We start from the raw sequence: 17641 nt of genomic DNA, 5'->3' as shown, positions 1-17641 counted from the left end.
AATTATGTGGAACGCTACTCACGCTGCGCCTTGGTCCGATCATTTTTATGACGAACGTGACAGGTTCATCCTTGGTAGCAATTTCCAAACGCCTGAAGGTACCACGTTCATCTGTACAAACAATAGTATGCAAATATAAACACCATGGGACCACGCAGCCGTCATACCACTCAGGAAGGAGACGCATTATGTCTCCTAGAGATTAAAGTAGTTTGGTGTGAAAAGTGTAAATCAATCCCATAACAACAGCAAAGGACCTTGTGGAGATGCTGGAGTGAAATGAGTCCTATATTGACATAACCTGAAAGGCCGTTCAGCAAGGAAGAAGCCACTGCTCCAAAACCTCCATATAAAAGCCAGACTATGGTTGCTTGGTCGCAAATGGGTCTTCCAAATGGACAATGACCCCAAGCATACTTCCAAAGTTGTGGCAAAATGGCTTAAGGACAACAAAGTCAAGGTATTGGAGTGGCCATCACAAAGCCCTGACCTCAAACCTATAGAAAATGTGTGGGCAGAACTAAAAATGTGTGTGCAAGCAAGGAAGACTACAAACCTGACTCAATTACACCAGCTCTGTCAGGAGGAATGGGCCAAAATTCACCCAACTTATTGTGGGAATCTTGTGGAAGGCTACCCAAAACGTTTTTCCACTGGGAATGTTATGAAATAAATAAAATCTGAAATAAATCATTCTCTCTACTATAATTCTGACATTTCACATTCTTAAAATAAAGTGGTGATCCTAACTGTCCTAAAACAGGGAATGTTTACTAGGATTAAATGTCAGGAATTGTGAAAAACTGAGTTTAAATGTACTTGGCTAAGGTATATGGAAACTTCCGACTTCAACTGTAAATGAAAAAAACGGCACACGTAGCCTACATATCAATACATACACACAAACTATCTAGGTCAAATAGAGGAGAGGTGTTATGCTGTGAGATGTTGCTTTATCTGTTTTTTTAAACCATGCCTGTTGTTCATTTGAGAAATATGAGATGGAAGGAAGTGCCATGCAATAATGGCTCTATATAATAATGTACGCTTTCTTGAATTTGTTCTGGCTTTCGGGACTGTGAAAAGACCCCTAGTGGCATGTCTGGTGGGGTAAGTGTGTGCGTCAGAGCCAGCATCCCTAGAAGGCCAGCATCCCGGAGTCGCCTCTTCACTGTTGACGTTGAGACTGGTGTTTTGCGGGTACTATTTAATGAAGCTGCCAGTTGAGGACTTGTGAGGCGTCTGTTTCTCCAACTAGACACTCTAATATACTTGTTCTCTTGCTCAGTTGTGCACCGGGGCCTCCCACTCCTCTTTCTATTCTGGTTAGAGTCCGTTTGCTTTGTTTTGTGAAGGGAGTAGTACACAGCGTTGTACAAGATCTTCAGTTTCTTGGCAATTTCTCACATGGAATAGCATCATTTCTCAGAACAAGAATAGACTGATGAGTTTCAGAAGAAAGTTATTTGTTTCTGGCCATTATGAGCCTGTAATCGAACCCACAAATGCTGATACTCAACTAGTCTAAAGAAGGCCAGTTTTATTGCTTTTTTAATCAGGACAACAATTTTCAGCTGTGCTAACATAATTGCAAAAGGGTTTTCTAATGATCAATTAGCCATTTAAAATGATACACTTGGATTAGCTAACACAACGTGCCATTGGAACACAGGAGTGATGGTTGCTGATAATGGGCCTCTGTACACCTATGTAGATATTCCATAACAAATCAGCAGTTTCCAGCTACAATAGTCATTTACAACATTAACAATGTCTACACTGTATTTCTCATCAATTTGATGTTATTTTAATGCACCAAAAAGGTGCTTTTCTTTCAAAAACAAGGACATTTCTAAGTGACCCTAAACTTTTGAATGGTAGTGTATATGGTTGAATCATCTGCAGACATGGACACACAGTCTTTGTTTAAGCAGGTCATTGGTAAAAATAGAAAAGCGTGGAGGGCCTAGAGAGTTACCCTGCGGCACAAAACACCCTACATGTTTGACATTAGAGAGGCTTCGCTTAAAGAAAACCCTCTGAGTTCTAGTAGATAGATAGCGCTGAATCCACGATAATGGCAGAAGTTTTCTCAGCAACATGTTATGGTCAATAATATCGAAGCTGCACTGAAATCTGACAGTACAGCTCCCACAATCTTCTTATTATCAATTTCTTACAACCAATCATCAGTCATTTGTGTCAGTGTTGAGTGCCCTTCTCTATAAGCATGCTGAAAGTCTGTTGTCAATTTGTTTACAGAGAAATAGCACAATTTTTTCCAACAGTTTGCTAAGAGCTGGCAGCTTTACCACTTTTGGGTGGTAAGAAAAGGTGTTTTTAATGTCTTGTATACTCAATGTACTGCACGCACGCACGCACGCACATGCACACACACACACAGGCCTGAACAGATAGGTAGCCTAGTGGTTAAGTTAAGAGCGTTTGGCCAGTAACTGGAAGGTCGCTGGTTCGAATCCCAGAGCCAACTAGGTGAAAAATCTCTTGATGTGCCCTTGAGCAAGGCACTTAACCCTGATTGCTCCTGTAAGTCGCTCTGGATAAAAGAATCTGCTGAATGACTTAAATGTAGAATGTAACAAGAGGCCCACCAGAAAGAAGCAGTAACACATGTACATATGGAGTTGAGAAAAGACTGTCAAACAACCTCAGTGTTGTTATTAATGTAATGAGGGATGGTGTTCACCGTCTCTCTCTTCTCTTCCTCCACAGACAAGACTGGGGGATTATATACAGTCACATGATCAGTGGTGTGACGGAGCAGAAAGGCTGCAGCAGATGTTACAAAGGCTTCCTCACTTCCTCTGTAAATCTGGGTGTCCAGGAAGGACATGCCAAACGTGACTGCTGATGATGTCATCCATCCTTCACTGGTTGGTAGTGTGGGGCGGTGGAGCTGTGCCCTGGCCTGGCACAGACCAGTGGATAGTTAGTTATACAGAGCTGGGCTGTTGGCACAAAGCACAGGGCTTTCTGCTGTTGGCACAGTAATAGGGAGCTGAAGCTTTGAATACACTGGAATCTCTATCATTTTATTAACGGATTACATTCTGTTTGAAATCCCATCACTGTGCATACCGCACAACACTAAGGGATTGACACGTGAATGTGTGTGTGCGTGTGTGTGTGTGTGTGTGCATCCGTGTGTGTGTGTCGTGTGTGTGTGTGTGTGTGTGTAGCTGCTCTGCTGATGGTTTGACTGAATGACTGAGGGGATAGGCAGAACAAAAAGGCTCACAGGGTTAGGATCAGCCATTGCAGGGCACACTGTAGAGACAGGGAAGTGTTGGCTCTGTAAGGCTAATGCTAACCGGATCCTCTGCAGAGCTCACGTCTGGCCTGTCCACATCTATTAGGTAGACACATCCACAACACACTGACTGACAGGCAGACAGGCAGGCCATGAGTCTCCATTTGTTTCATCCACAACAAAGTCTACTTTAAACAAGTCAACAAATCCCAAATGTCCACCAGCCCCGAGAGAGAAGTGTTCTCTAGTCTAAACAACCTGATGTGTCTCATGAGAATTGGGCTCAGAGGTCTATCTCTATAGCAACGCTTTGACAGACTACTACAGAAAAAGTAGAGAATAAAGAGGAGAGAAACAGAGAGAAAGAGAGGGGGAGGGAGAGAGAGTCTAGGGAGAAAGACAGTCTGTCTGACTGGCAGAGAGCTACTACAGCGAGAGAGTGAAAGAGAGAGAGAAAGAGAGAGCAAGAGAGAGAGAAAGAGAGAGAGGGCTTTGACGGCTGAAACTCCATTAATTACCTCCCAGGCAGAGAAGACCAGAACAGAACAGAGGAACCCTTCCTTCATATCACTGTGCCAACTCACTACAATCTACCTCCAGACCCCCCTCGGGCCATGGGCAGCTCCATCCCGGTGCCAACAATCTACCTCCCCTCTCTGCCTGTAGGTAGCTGATTTAGCCTGTCAGTTGTTCCTGTGAGCTTCCCCTGCCTCCCCTCGATGAGAACTCCCAGCTAAAGAGCTCAAATCAAGCCTGTTTGTTCAGCTCTATTTCTGTCTATGTCTCTGTCTATTTCTTTGTCTATGGATTCAGATATCCTTCATACAGAACATTACACACTGGGTCTGGGTCTGGGACTGGGTCTGGGTCTGGGACTGGGTCTGGGTCTGGGACTGGGACTGTACAATACAATAAGGAGGCCTGCTCGGGGAGCTACCTTGGGAGGTTTTTGGCTCCATACCTCCTTCCCTCCTGTATCGCTCCTTCCCCTCTTTCCCCTCCCTCCCGCCGTTCCCTTGTTTCTTGTCAGCTGACCGCGGCTCCAGATGCCGGCTCCAGAGGTCCGGACAGGAAGATAAACAGAGGGAGAGAGAGAAAGAGAGAGAGAGAGAAAGAGAGAGAGGGAGGAAGGGAGAGAGAAAGAGAAGGAGAGAGAATATAGAGCTCCACACTCCCTCAGCAAAACAGCTATTTGTCATAGCCCCTCACCTCCAAACACACAGTCACACACACACTGAACAATGGCACTCCTCTAGTGAACAAGGACAGACCGTGTCTATGTGTGTGTATGCTTATTTGAGTGTGTTTCTATGTTGTGTGTGTGTGTATGTTTCTCACTCTGTGTGTGTGTGTGTGTGTGCATTTGTGTCAGTGTGGTGGTGTTGTGTGTGTGTGTGTTTCTCACTCTGTGTGTGTGTGTGCATTTGTGTCAGTGTGGTGGTGTTGTGTGAGTGTGTGTTTCTCTGTTGTGTGTGTGTGTGTGTGTGTGTTTGTGCTTGTCCGGGAGAAGAGGAGATCAATAAACAGCCGTGAGGCTCAGATTCAGTGCTGATATGTAGCACGATTCTTTATTTGGGCCTTTGCTGGGAGCAAGGCTTTGTTCTCACTCAATGGAAAAGGAAATCAATAGAGGCTTCAGAGGCTGATGATAAATAGTAATGGATCCTGATCCCTTCATCCATCCCTCTCTCTCTTCATCCCTCTCTCTCTATCTGTCTGTCTGGCTCCAGAGAAGACATGTGAGGAACCACTCACCCTGTCATGTACTGGAGAACGAAGGAGTAAAGGGCTAATTATGGCTAATGGAGGCAGACACACACACACACGTATAGACGCACACACACACACACACACACACGTATAGACGCACACACACACACGCAGGAAGGCTGGCAGGGACCAGGAGACACACACACGCACACGCAAACATACACACACACACACACACACACACACACACACACACACACACACACACACACACACACACACACACACACACACACACACACACACACACACACACACACACACACACACACACAGACACACACACACACACACACACACACAGAGCAGTGCAGTGAGAATCAGCTAGCATGGTGACTCAGCAGCATCAGTCAGTCAATCAGAAAGCAGAGGAGGGCTGGCATGCTTCACAAAGTTTCAGTTAAAATACCAGCTCAGCCAACAATAATCTCATTCCAACTCAGTTACACTCACCATGAAACTCCTTATGTATGTCTGAAGCTAAAATGTCTCCATATGTCTCAATGTGACAACACAAGACCTCATAGTAAATTAACTCCCCTGGTGAGTTCTCTTTCACTTTGTTCACAACTCTTAAATTATATTATTTCTCCATCCAAAGCATTTAAATCTTTGACAATACAAATATATGAAAGAAGAGATACGATTTCCCCTGAAATGAAATGAAAGAAAGACCAAAACAGGATACAAGTACTCACCACTATAATAGAGCCGCAGACAGTCTAACAGAGCCACGAACTGTCCAAGTGTTTCAGAGGAAATGATCTGTAACTGTCCTGCTAACTGTGTGTACCTCTCTCAGAGTGTCAGGAACAAGTAGAGTACAGTAGACTAGAGAACAATGCATGGCTTGGTGGAGAAGCAGAGCAGCAGAGTAACAGAGGTCCAGTCATGAAGCACAGATCTGATCTGCTCCAGGGGAGGGAGGGGGCTAGCTACATGCTAGGCTAGGCTAATTCTTCCTTTAACTCAGCCACTCTCTCCCTTTCTCTGTATCTTTACCCCCACTGTCTGTCTATCTTTTCCTCTCTGTGGAGCTCTATCTTCTCTCCCTCTTCTCTCTCTCTCTCTCTCTCTCTCTCTCTCTCTCTCTCTCTCTCTCTCTCTCTCTCTCTCTCTCTCTCTTTCAAATGTGGTTCTCTTCTCTCTCTCTCTCTCTCTCTCTCTCCCTCTTTCACTCACAGCTTAATGACCACAGTGGGACGTCACCTCTCGTCTCCTCTCCTCTCTTCGAGGTCCGGTCCAGTAAGTGTGACTAGAGTTTTCCTGTTGTAACACAGAAAGAGAGGGCCCCACCTAAAAACTAAAAACTGATCCAGGGCCAGCTCCTCCCACAGCCCAGCTGGCTGCTGTGTGCTAGGAACTGACAGGGGTTGCCTGCCACAAAATCATATTGAGTCATTTGTCTGTCATGGAATCACAACCAAATTACAGGGCTCTTCAAGTTCTTGCTTCCAACTATCCAACTCTCTCTCTCTTTCGTTCCCTCTCTCTCTCGCTCATTTTCTCCCTCTCCTTCTCCCTCTCTCTCTCTTACTCCCTCTCTCCTTTGGTGTTCATTTTTAATAAGGCGTTCATTTTTAAATAGCCCGGATACAGCTAAAAGCAACAATAATTTAAATGAGTCACTCATTGAGGTTAAGGTTTGAATGAGTCACTCAGTGAGGTTAAGGTTTGAATGAGTCACTCGGTGAGGTTAAGGTTTGAATGAGTCACTCAGTGAGGTTAAGGTTTGAATGAGTCACTCAGTGAGGTTAAGATTTGAATGAGTCACTCAGTGAGGTTAAGGTTTGAATGAGTCACTCAGTGAGGTTAAGGTTTGAATGAGTCACTCAGTGAGGTTAAGGTTTGAATGAGTCACTCAGTGAGGTTAAGGTTTGAATGAGTCACTCGGTGAGGTTAAGATTTGAATGAGTCACTCAGTGAGGTTAAGGTTTGAATGAGTCACTCAGTGAGGTTAAGGTTTGAATGAGTCACTCAGTGAGGTTAAGGTTTGAATGAGTCACTCAGTGAGGGTAAGATTTGAATGAGTCACTCAGTGAGGTTAAGATTTGAATGAGTCACTCAGTGAGGTTAAGGTTTGAATGAGTCACTCAGTGAGGGAAAGATTTGAATGAGTCACTCAGTGAGGTTAAGGTTTGAATGAGTCACTCAGTGAGGGAAAGATTTGAATGAGTCACTCAGTGAGGTTAAGGTTTGAATGAGTCACTCAGTGAGGGAAAGATTTGAATGAGTCACTCAGTGAGGTTAAGATTTGAATGAGTCACTCAGTGAGGTTAAGGTTTGAATGAGTCACTCAGTGAGGTTAAGGTTTGAATGAGTCACTCAGTGAGGTTAAGATTTGAATGAGTCACTCAGTGAGGTTAAGGTTTGAATGAGTCACTCAGTGAGGTTAAGATTTGTTCAATTGGGAGAAGAAGAAAAATAAGAAAAAACATCATCCCGTTTTGGAACGATAGAGGGCCTGATGACCCCTTGGGGCCGTGGGAGAGGGGGAACGAGAAAAAGAGAGGGAAGGAGACAGAGGGCAAGGGAGGACAGACAATGAGTTAAAACAGGACCAGGAAGTCCCCCCTGTTCTTGTTATGAACCCCCTGGGAGGTAAGGGGCTTACAGCATCACGCAGACTCACTGACAGTCCTAAGCACCCACAATCCACTACAGCAGGGAGGTCACATGGGATGATTATAGAGACTAGAACTACAGCAGGGAGGTCACATGGGACAGCCATGGAGTTTAGAACTACAGCACTGAGGTCACATCATGGGACAGTTGTGGAGACTAGAACCACAGCAGTGACGTCATATGGGAGTCATGGAGTTCTGAAATACAGCAGTGACGTCATATAAGACAGTTGTGAAGACTAGAACCACAGCAGTAAAGTCATATAAGACAGTTGTGGAGACTAGAACCACAGCAGTGACGTCACATAGGACAGTTGTGGAGACTAGAACCACAGGAGACAGAGGGCCATACTCAATCACATCCAGTCACTGGGTTTGTGTTAAACCTACTGTTTCTGTTGCTGTTCAATCCTGTTCAAAACCTACAGTTTATAGGAACAGTGGAGAGCAGCCTTACACAGCTGTAGCAGGGACAAACCTGTCCACACATAGACACACTCCCCACCTCTACATAGACACACACCACAACTCTACATGCACCCAATCTACATAGACACACACCCTCTCAAACAAACACACCTACATAGACACACACCACAACTCTACATAGACACACACCACAACTCTACATAGACACACACCCCACCTCTACATAGACACACACCACAACTCTACATAGACACACACCACAACTCTACATAGACCCCTCTACATAGACACACACCACAACTCTACATAGACACACACCACAACTCTACATAGACACACACCACAACTCTACATAGACACACACCACAACTCTGCTGCTGCATCCTGTTTAGACCTGCTGTCACAACATTTACAAACGGTCAGTATGCTGGAAGTAGCTCTAACGGCAAACATTTAAAAAAGAAACACACACACACACACACACACACACACACACACACACACACACACACACACACACACACACACACACACACACACACACACACACACACACACACACACACACACTACTGTGGGTAACATATTTGGATTAAGTGGTTGGAAAACAGCATACCCTGTGTGTATGTAAAGCAGATTTAGGTCCAGTCAGAACTTTGGTCTATTTGATTAATAACCTTATGAGGCTATTTCTGATACACTCACACAACTACCCCCAAAACCTCCTCCCAACCGCTCCCAACCTACCCTCACATGAAGCAGGAGTAATCATGACAGTAGTGGTCTTTAGATTCACACAAACCTCTATCAGAAATAATGATAGCCTGTGTATCCAGACTCTAATCCAGAAACAGGATAACAATTCTGATGAACTTGAGGTCAAACACACTGATAGGACCTTAATAATAATACACAGTCTGGACTAAGATGGCCCCCACACAGACAGACATATAAAACCTTTAATTATATCCAGCTTCTCTTGTAAAAGTTTAAAATGTTGGCCTGACACTTCAAAGGATCAACAGAGATAAATACCAGATAACTACTCTTGCTTGACTTGGTCTGCTTGCTTGAATAGGTCAGAGGTCACAGACATGGATTAAGAACTGAGTGAACAGAAGAGTAAAACACTGAAATGACCATTCGTGTAGAGTATAACACTACTACCACTAATGCACGTAGAGAATTTAGTGCCAAGCTGTTCAAACCCTATTGCTTTTAAATGAGCACCACATTACTAGAACTCTGGGAGATACAGGAAATATATTTCTTAAGCATGATTCTGTCTCTCTCTCTCACTCTGTGTGTGTATGCGTGTGTGTGCGAGAGAAAGAGAGAGTGTGTTTGTGTATGTGTCTGTGTCTGTGTGTGTGTGTGTGTGTGTGTGTGTGTGTGTGTGTGTGTGTGTGTGTGTGTGTGTGTGTGTGTGTGTGTGTGTGTGTGTGTGTGTGTGTGTGTGTGACTCTGACCTCATATGGGGAATTGAGAGCCACTAGCCTAATTAAAAACCAAATCAGCTTTCATTTTGGTGCCAAATTGTGACACACACACTTTCCCTGCCAGGCAACACACTTCTGCATAAAGATAAGACTATGTCATCTATGAAGAAATAGGATTCTCTAAATCAAATTATGGACCTGTTATTACAAGTATTTAAACCTCAAAAAAATTCTTAATCCTCCATCATCACACTCTCTCTCTTCCTTAATAGTAGGACTTTAGGTCGGATTTGACCAGAAGCTGCTATAAACACTAATGTCACAAACCCATCAGGTACTCCACTCAGTCATTCAACAGATTGGAAATAGGGCACTTGGTTATTTTTAGCACAGAGCACCATACAATCCTCCAGAGGCTAACGATCAGCCAGGGCAGACAAATTAAAACTGAACAACACAAGTACAACATTCATCGACTAATCTCTCTCTACCCATCTATGGAGAAACAGCGACAGACAAAGGAGAGAGTGTCTCTGTGTGTGTGTGTGTGTGTGTGTGTGTGTGTGTGTGTGTGTGTGTGTGTGTGTGTGTGTGTGTGTGTGTGTGTGTGTTTGAGTGTTTGATTACCCTCATTGAGTGATGAGATACTTCACATAAGGAGGCTGCACGTCCAGCTAGCACACAGGCAGGCAGCCAGGCAGGCAGGCAGGCAGACAGACAGACAGACAGGCATATAGGCAGTGAGGCACTGAGGTAGACAGGTAGACAGGCATGTAGGCAGTGAGTCACTGAAGCAGACAGGTAGACAGGCATGTAGGCAGTGAGGCACTGAGGTAGACAGGTAGACAGGTAGACAGGTAGACAGGCAGTGGTTGCTAGTTGCTAGAGTAGAGATCTCTCCAGAGTCTATGGGGCCAACATGCTGTCCAGACTGGCCAGTTACCAGAGACTGGTACTGAATACTGATCATTACCACGGAGGCTGACTACCACACACACACACACACACACACACACACACACACACACACACACACACACACACACACACACACACACACACACACACACACACACACACACATGGTGAGACAGAGACAGGGCTACCCACCACCATCTGTTAACTAGGACTGGAAAATGAGCAGAGAGAGAGAGCGCGAGAGAGAAATAAAGAGAGGGGGAGAGGATGTAGGGATGGAGAGAGAGAGAAAGAGAGAGCGAGAGAGATACAGTGTTTTCATTTGAGGAAGGGAGGGATGGAAGGGTAAGGGTTAGTGGAAGAGAAAACAGAAACACACAATGATACATACACATACAGTGAGGGAAAAATATTTGATCCCCTGCTGATTTTGTACGTTTGCCCACTGACAAAGAAATGATCAGTCTATAATTTTAATGGTAGGTTTATTTGAAATGTGAGAGACAGAATAACAACAAAAACATCCAGAAAAACGCATGTCAAAAATGTTATAAATTGATTTGCATTTTAATGAGGGAAATAAGTATTTGACCCCCTCTCAATCAGAAAGATTTCTGGCTCCCAGGTGTCTTTTATACAGGTAACGAGCTGAGATTAGGAGCACACTCTTAAAGGGAGTGCTCCTAACCGCAGCGTGTTACCTGTAAAAAAGACACCTGTCCACAGAAGCAATCAATCAGATTCCAAACTCTCCACCATGGCTAAGACCAAAGAGCTCTCCAAGGATGTCAGGGACAAGATTGTAGACCTACACAAGGCTGGAATGGGCTACAAGACCATCGCCAAGCAGCTTGGTGAGAAGGTGACAAAAGTTGGTGCGATTATTCGCAAATGAAAGAAACACAAAATAACTGTCAATCTCCCTCGGCCTGAGGCTCCATGTAAGATCTCACCTCGTGGAGTTGCAATGATCGTGAGAACGGTGAGGAATCAGCCCAGAACTACATGGGAGGATCTTGTCAATGATATCAAGGCAGCTGGGACCATAGTCACCAAGAAAACAATTGGTAACACACTACGCCGTAAAGGACTGAAATCCTGCAGCGCCCGCAAGGTCCCCCTGCTCAAGAAAGCACATATACATGCCCGTCTGAAGTTTGCCAATGAACATCTGAATGATTCAGAGGACAACTGCAATGCCAGGGTTGTGGGTTCGATTCCCACGGGGGACCAGTACGGAGAAAAAAATGTATGAAATGTATGCATTCACTACTGTAAGTCGCTCTGGATAAGAGCATCTGCTAAATGACTAAAATGTAAATGTAAATGTAACTGGGTGAAAGTGTTGTGGTCAGATTAGACCAAAATGGAGCTCTTTGGCATCACCTCAACTTGGAGGAGGAGGAATGCTGCCTATGACCCCAAGAACATCATCCCCACTGTCAAACATGGAGGTGGAAACATTATGCTTTGGGGGTGTTTTTCTGCTAAGGGGACGGACAACTTCACCGCATCAAAGGGACGATAGACGGGGCCATGTACCGTCAAATCTTGGGTGAGAACCTCCTTCCCTCAGCCAGGGCATTGAAAATGGGTTGTGGATCGGTATTCCAGCATGACAATGACCCAAAACACACGGCCAAGGCAACAAAGGAGTCGCTCAAGAAGAAGCACATTAAGGTCCTGGAGTGGCCTAGCCAGTCTCCAGACCTTAATCCCATAGAAATCTGTGGGGGGAGCTGAAGGTTTGAGTTGCCAAACGTCAGCCTTGAAACCTTAATGACTTGGAGAAGATCAGCAAAGAGGAGTGGGACAAAATCCCTCTTGAGATGTGTGCAAACCTGGTGGCCAACTACAAGAAACGTTTGACCTCTGTGATTGCCAACAAGGGTTTTGCCACCAAGTACTAAGTCATGTTTTGCAGAGGGGTCAAATTCTTATTTCCCTCATTAAAATGCAAATCCTTTTATAACATTTTTGACATGCGTTTTTCTGGATTTTTTTGTTGTTATTCTGTCTCTCACTGTTCAAATAAACCGACCATTAAAATTATAGACTGATCATTTCTTTGTCAGTGGGCAAATGTACAAAATCAGCAGGGGATCAAATACTTTTTTACCTCACTGTACACGAACACATACACGAACATATACTCAAACACATACACAAACACACACACACACACACACACACACACACACACACACACACACACACACACACACACACACACACACACACACACACACACACACACACACACACACACACACACACACACACACAGTCGTGGCCAAAAGTTTTGAGAACAACACAAATATACATTTTCACAAAGTCTGCTGCCTCAGTGTCTTTAGATATTTTTGTCAGATGTTACTATGGAATACTAAAGTATAATTACAAGCATTTCATAAGTGTCAAAGGCTTTTATTGACAATTACATGAAGTTGATGCAAAGAGTCAATATTTGCAGTGTCGACCCTTCTTTTTCAAGACCTTTGCAATCCGCCCTGGCATGCTGTCAATTAATTTCTGGGCCACATCCTAACTGACGGCAGCCCATTCTTGCATAATCAATGCTTGGAGTTTGTCAGAATTTGTGGGTTTTTGTTTGTCCACCCGCCTCTTGAGGATTGACCACAAGTTCTCAATGGGATTAAGGTCTGGGGAGTTTCCTGGCCATGGACCCAAAATATCGATGTTTTGTTCCTCGAGCCACTTAGTTATCACTTTTGCCTTACGACAAGGTGCTCCATCATGCTGGAAAGTCATTGTTCATCACCTAACTGTTCCTGGATGGTTGGGAGAAGTTGCTCTCGGAGGATGTGTTGGTACTATTCCTTATTCATGGCTGTGTTCTTAGGTGAAATTGTGAGTGAGCTGAGAAGCAACCCCACACATGAATGGTCTCAGGATGCTTTACTGTTGGCATGACACAGCACTGATGGTAGCGCTCACCTTGTCTTCTCCGGACAAGCTTTTTTCCGGATGCCCCAAACAATCGGAAAGGGGATTCATCAGAGAAAATGACTTTACCCCAGTCCTCATCAGTCCAATCCCTGTACCTTTTGCAGAATATCAGTCTGTCCCTGATGTTTTTCCTGGAGAGAAGTGGCTTCTTTGCTGCTCTTCTTGACACCAGGCCATCCTCCAAAAGTCTTTCCCTCACTGTACGTGCAGATGCAGTCACACCTGCCTGCTGCCATTCCTGAGCAAGCTCTGTACTGATGGTGACCCAATCCCGCAGCTGAATCAACTTTAAGAGACGGTCCTGGCGCTTGCTGGACTTTCTTGGGAGTCCTGAAGCCTTCTTCACAACAATTGAACCGCTCTACTTGAAGTTCTTGATGATCCGATAAATGGTTGATTTAGGTGCAATCTTACTGGCAGCAATATCCTTGCCTGTGAAGCCCTTTTTGAGCAAAGCAATGATGACGGCACGTGTTTCCTTGCAGGTAACCATGATGGACAGAGGAAGAACAATGATTCCAAGCACCAGCCTCCTTTTGAAGCTTCCAGTCTGTTATTCGAACTCAATAAGCATGTCAGCTGGTCCTTTTGTGGCAGGGCTGAAATGCAGTGGAAATGTTTTTGGGGGATTCAGTTCATTTGCATGGCAAAGAGGGACTTTGCAATTAATTGCAATTCATCTGATCACTCTTCATAACATTCTGGAGTATATGCAAATTGCCATCATACAAACTGAGGCAGCAGACTTTGTGAAAATTAATATTTGTGTCATTCTCAAAACTTTTGGCCATGACTGTAGACACATACACATTCTTCAGAGTATCAAATTGTATCTATAATGCTTTACTGTGCCTAAAAATGTCCAAAGTGTTCATAAATTATAAACAAGTAGTCGTTAAACCGTTACCATGAACATCATATCTAAAGCAATTTATATGCAAATGTCTGACAAGTGGCAGAGCACAATGGAATTGGAGAAGAATTAGAGCATGCTCATTGACTCTGACTGACCTCCTTCACTAATATAGACTCTCAGTAATGAGCTACCCTACACACACACACACACACACACACACACACACACACACACACACACACACACACACACACACACACACACACACACACACTCACAGGTGAGGTTATCCCAGTCCTAACATCAGGGCAGATGCTGGCCAACACTAGATGGCAGCAGAGCGCTGGTCTCCAACACACAGTCCTATAGGACTGCTGCCTGTGCCTGGGAGTATTGGATCATTGTAATGGGGAGAACACACACCACAGAGAAAAACAGACAACCACACCAGACCACAGAGCAACCTAAAGATGCACAGTATATATTTAAATGCCAACAGGGTTCGTCATTTGGATATAGTTCACATAGTCAGATACCGTACTTCAAAACCACACAGAGAAACTCCCTAAAAGCAAAGGCACATGGGAAATGAAAGAGCATTTTTGCCCAATTAATGTAATACTACAGTCATTAGAAAAGGAGAAAGGATAAGCCTAAAGCATTCGTTTTCTGATCAGATGAGGAAGTTTTCTGTGGCTTCAATGAGCTCCAATAGAGGAACCATGTTCATGTTATGGTTCTACAATACATGGTCAACATCAGCTCCCCAGTACTACTGCAAGTAGCTCCTCCTCATCCTCCTCCTATCATGGCTGCCTATACAAACATGGTGTGAGAGAACATCACTGTTGAGGTTCAGTCCGGCAGGCTATCGTAAAGAGAGGAAAAGTCATTACAACACGCTGTTGTGTGTCAGTCTGGACAGGGCTCTAGTCTACCATGCCTGGCCCAGACACGCAGGATCCTCCCAATTTAAACCCACAGAAATGTCCTGAGAAACACACAAACACAAAGTATCATGATAGTCTGCACAGACATAGAATGAGACAACTATGCTTACACATGAGGTTGTTTGTTGGGGTTTGAGTGCCTGCATCTGACCCCATCACTGTACAGATGTAGGATATTCATTTGATCACTCTTTAGCTGCTGAGAATATTCCTGCAAAGCAGTTTTAAAAAGTCTTCTTAAGTTTGTAATTTCCGCTTCGAAATTTCAGATTTGATTTGCCCAAATGAAAAATGTACCAACCCCTACAAAAATGTCCATTAATTATAATCCACATAATAATTCACATTTCCTGTTGCTGCAGGATTATTTTCCCACTGTAGAAAATTGTCTCAAATTAAGATTATACATCTGTATAGGTCTAAACCTTGCTCTGTCGGCATCAATTGGAAGATCCTTCTATGTGGATTCAAATGTGAGGATTTACATACAATTACCCTCCCCTTCCCAGACCTCAGTCCTCTGTCACAGGAGCTGGAGTGACATGTCATTAGATCAGTCACAGAAACAGGGGATTATCGGACATTGTCCTCTATCAGAGCTTTAAACCCAACAAGCGATACCCTCTCCTCCAGTTTTAAAGTATTTTGCAAGACCAAGAAGCATTAATGGCAAATAATATTTTTCCCATTTCAGTTCTGGCCTTCTGAACCGTGAAAGATAGTGGCAGCTGATTATCTCTGTGATGAGTGTGTAAAACAGGGTTTTAAGATAGAGAGCAGAGAGAAAGGCCTGTCATGAGAAAGCCATGAGAATAAGAGTGGTGGAGAGGTGGTAAGGTGGTAAGGTGTAAATGAGACAATCAGTCTCCAACTTCCTAACTCTGTGAAAATAGCTTCTCTCTCATCCTCTACTGCCCTACTGCTGTGTTCTGTGGTGCCCTGTGCATCTGAGCCCTTCTTTGTGGTAGAAGATATCAAATCATAGGTTTTGGGCAAGAAAAGTGTTTCCAGGGTCTGCCCAGGCCAGAGTAGAGGGTCCCAGAGCGGAAGACTGCCTGTGATTACTGCCTCTGTTCTGTCAGACTCAGCTCCATTTCTCAGGGATCGTCTGGCCAGCCCTGCTGGAACCCTCCAAGGCTCTATTCATTTAGTGGGGAGAAGTACAGTAGCACAAAGCACTGGGGAGGGAAATCACACATTTAGACTAGTTCACCTTGACATTGCCTGTAGGTTACATCATTTCACACTAAACCAAGAGATTACAATGAAATACCCATCTGAAGCAAGCCTCTCTGCTAGAAATACCCCACACAGGGTGAAAGAGAGATAGATAGAGAGACCGAGCAAGAGAGAGAGAGAGAGAGAGAGAGAGAGAGAGAGAGAGAGAGAGAGAGAGAGAGAGAGAGAGAAAAAAAAGAAAGAAAGGTAACTCTGCAGAGTGGTCACTAACTGGCACAGCCACAAAGTAATAAAATCAGATTTTAACCCTAACCTTAACCACACTGCTCACCCTAATGCCTAACCTTAAATTAAGACCAAAAAGCGATTTCTTTGTTTTCATGAATTTTTTTTACCATAATTGCCATTTTTGACTTTGCACATGGCCATCTAGCAGAAATTGCACAATTCTGCCTCCAGAGCAAGATTCATGACAATAAATGCCAAGTTGCGAGAGAGAGAGAGAGAGGCAGAGAGAGAGGAGGGGAGAAAGAGAGAAAGGGGAGAGAGGGAGAGAGGGAGAGAGACGGAGATGGAGAGAGAAAGAGATAGGGAGAGATAGATAGAGAGAGGGAGGGAGTGAGTGAGTTTGAAAGAGAGAGAGAGATTCCCCTGGACTGTAACAGTCACTGTACCAGTTGAAACATTCCCTTCTCAAGAACAGAGCATGTGTGTGCCTGCGTGAGTGTGCCTGTGTGAGTGTGCCTGCGTGAGTGTGTGTGTGTGTGTGTGTGTGTGTGTGTGTGTGTGTGTGTGTGTGTGTGTGTGTGTGTGTGTGTGTGTGTGTGTGTGTGTGTGTGTGTGTGTGTGTGTGTGCATGCATGACTGGGCAATGTCCAAATCCTATTAGTGAGAGGCTGACTGCATGGCGTCAGCAGCACTGACAGGCCCACTGTGACCCAGACACATGCAGATACATCACCCCCAGATACATCACCCCCAGGCACCAGGCCCAGTCAAAACCACACACTCAACTACTGCACTTGTGAGAGAACTTTGAAGCTGTAACACTTTGTTTCTTTCTGATACCTGGCACATTGTCCAGCTGTAGTAGGTAAAGGCCAAACCCCAAAGCTCAGCTGGCAAGCGAGACTAATCATTCAGTATGTTCACACTGCATATGGTCAATGATCTAAATCAGCTGGCGGCTAGAGCTCTGCAGTCTTTTGGAACCAATTCCTGTCATGAGAGGTGGA

At 44.5% G+C, this 17641-nt stretch overlaps 1 protein-coding gene across 5 annotated transcripts in view; it reads right to left on the bottom strand.

The window, feature by feature from the left end:
- LOC106607985 (SAM and SH3 domain-containing protein 1) overlaps positions 1–17641 on the bottom strand; it is a 316859-nt gene that overhangs the window by 137222 nt on the left and 161996 nt on the right. Inside the window, exon 1 of one of the 5 annotated variants that reach the window (XM_045720956.1) lies at positions 5740–6091. The exons of the other annotated variants lie outside the window; for them this stretch is intronic. The gene's annotated coding sequence lies outside the window, so the exon portion shown is untranslated. Of the gene's footprint in view, positions 1–5739; positions 6092–17641 lie in introns of those variants that run through there. 5 annotated transcript variants of the gene reach the window in all.

This window comes from Salmo salar, chromosome ssa06 (genome assembly GCF_905237065.1).
Source record: "Salmo salar chromosome ssa06, Ssal_v3.1, whole genome shotgun sequence".
NCBI lineage: Eukaryota > Metazoa > Chordata > Actinopteri > Salmoniformes > Salmonidae > Salmo > Salmo salar.
This window is presented reverse-complemented; position numbering and strand designations above follow the sequence as displayed.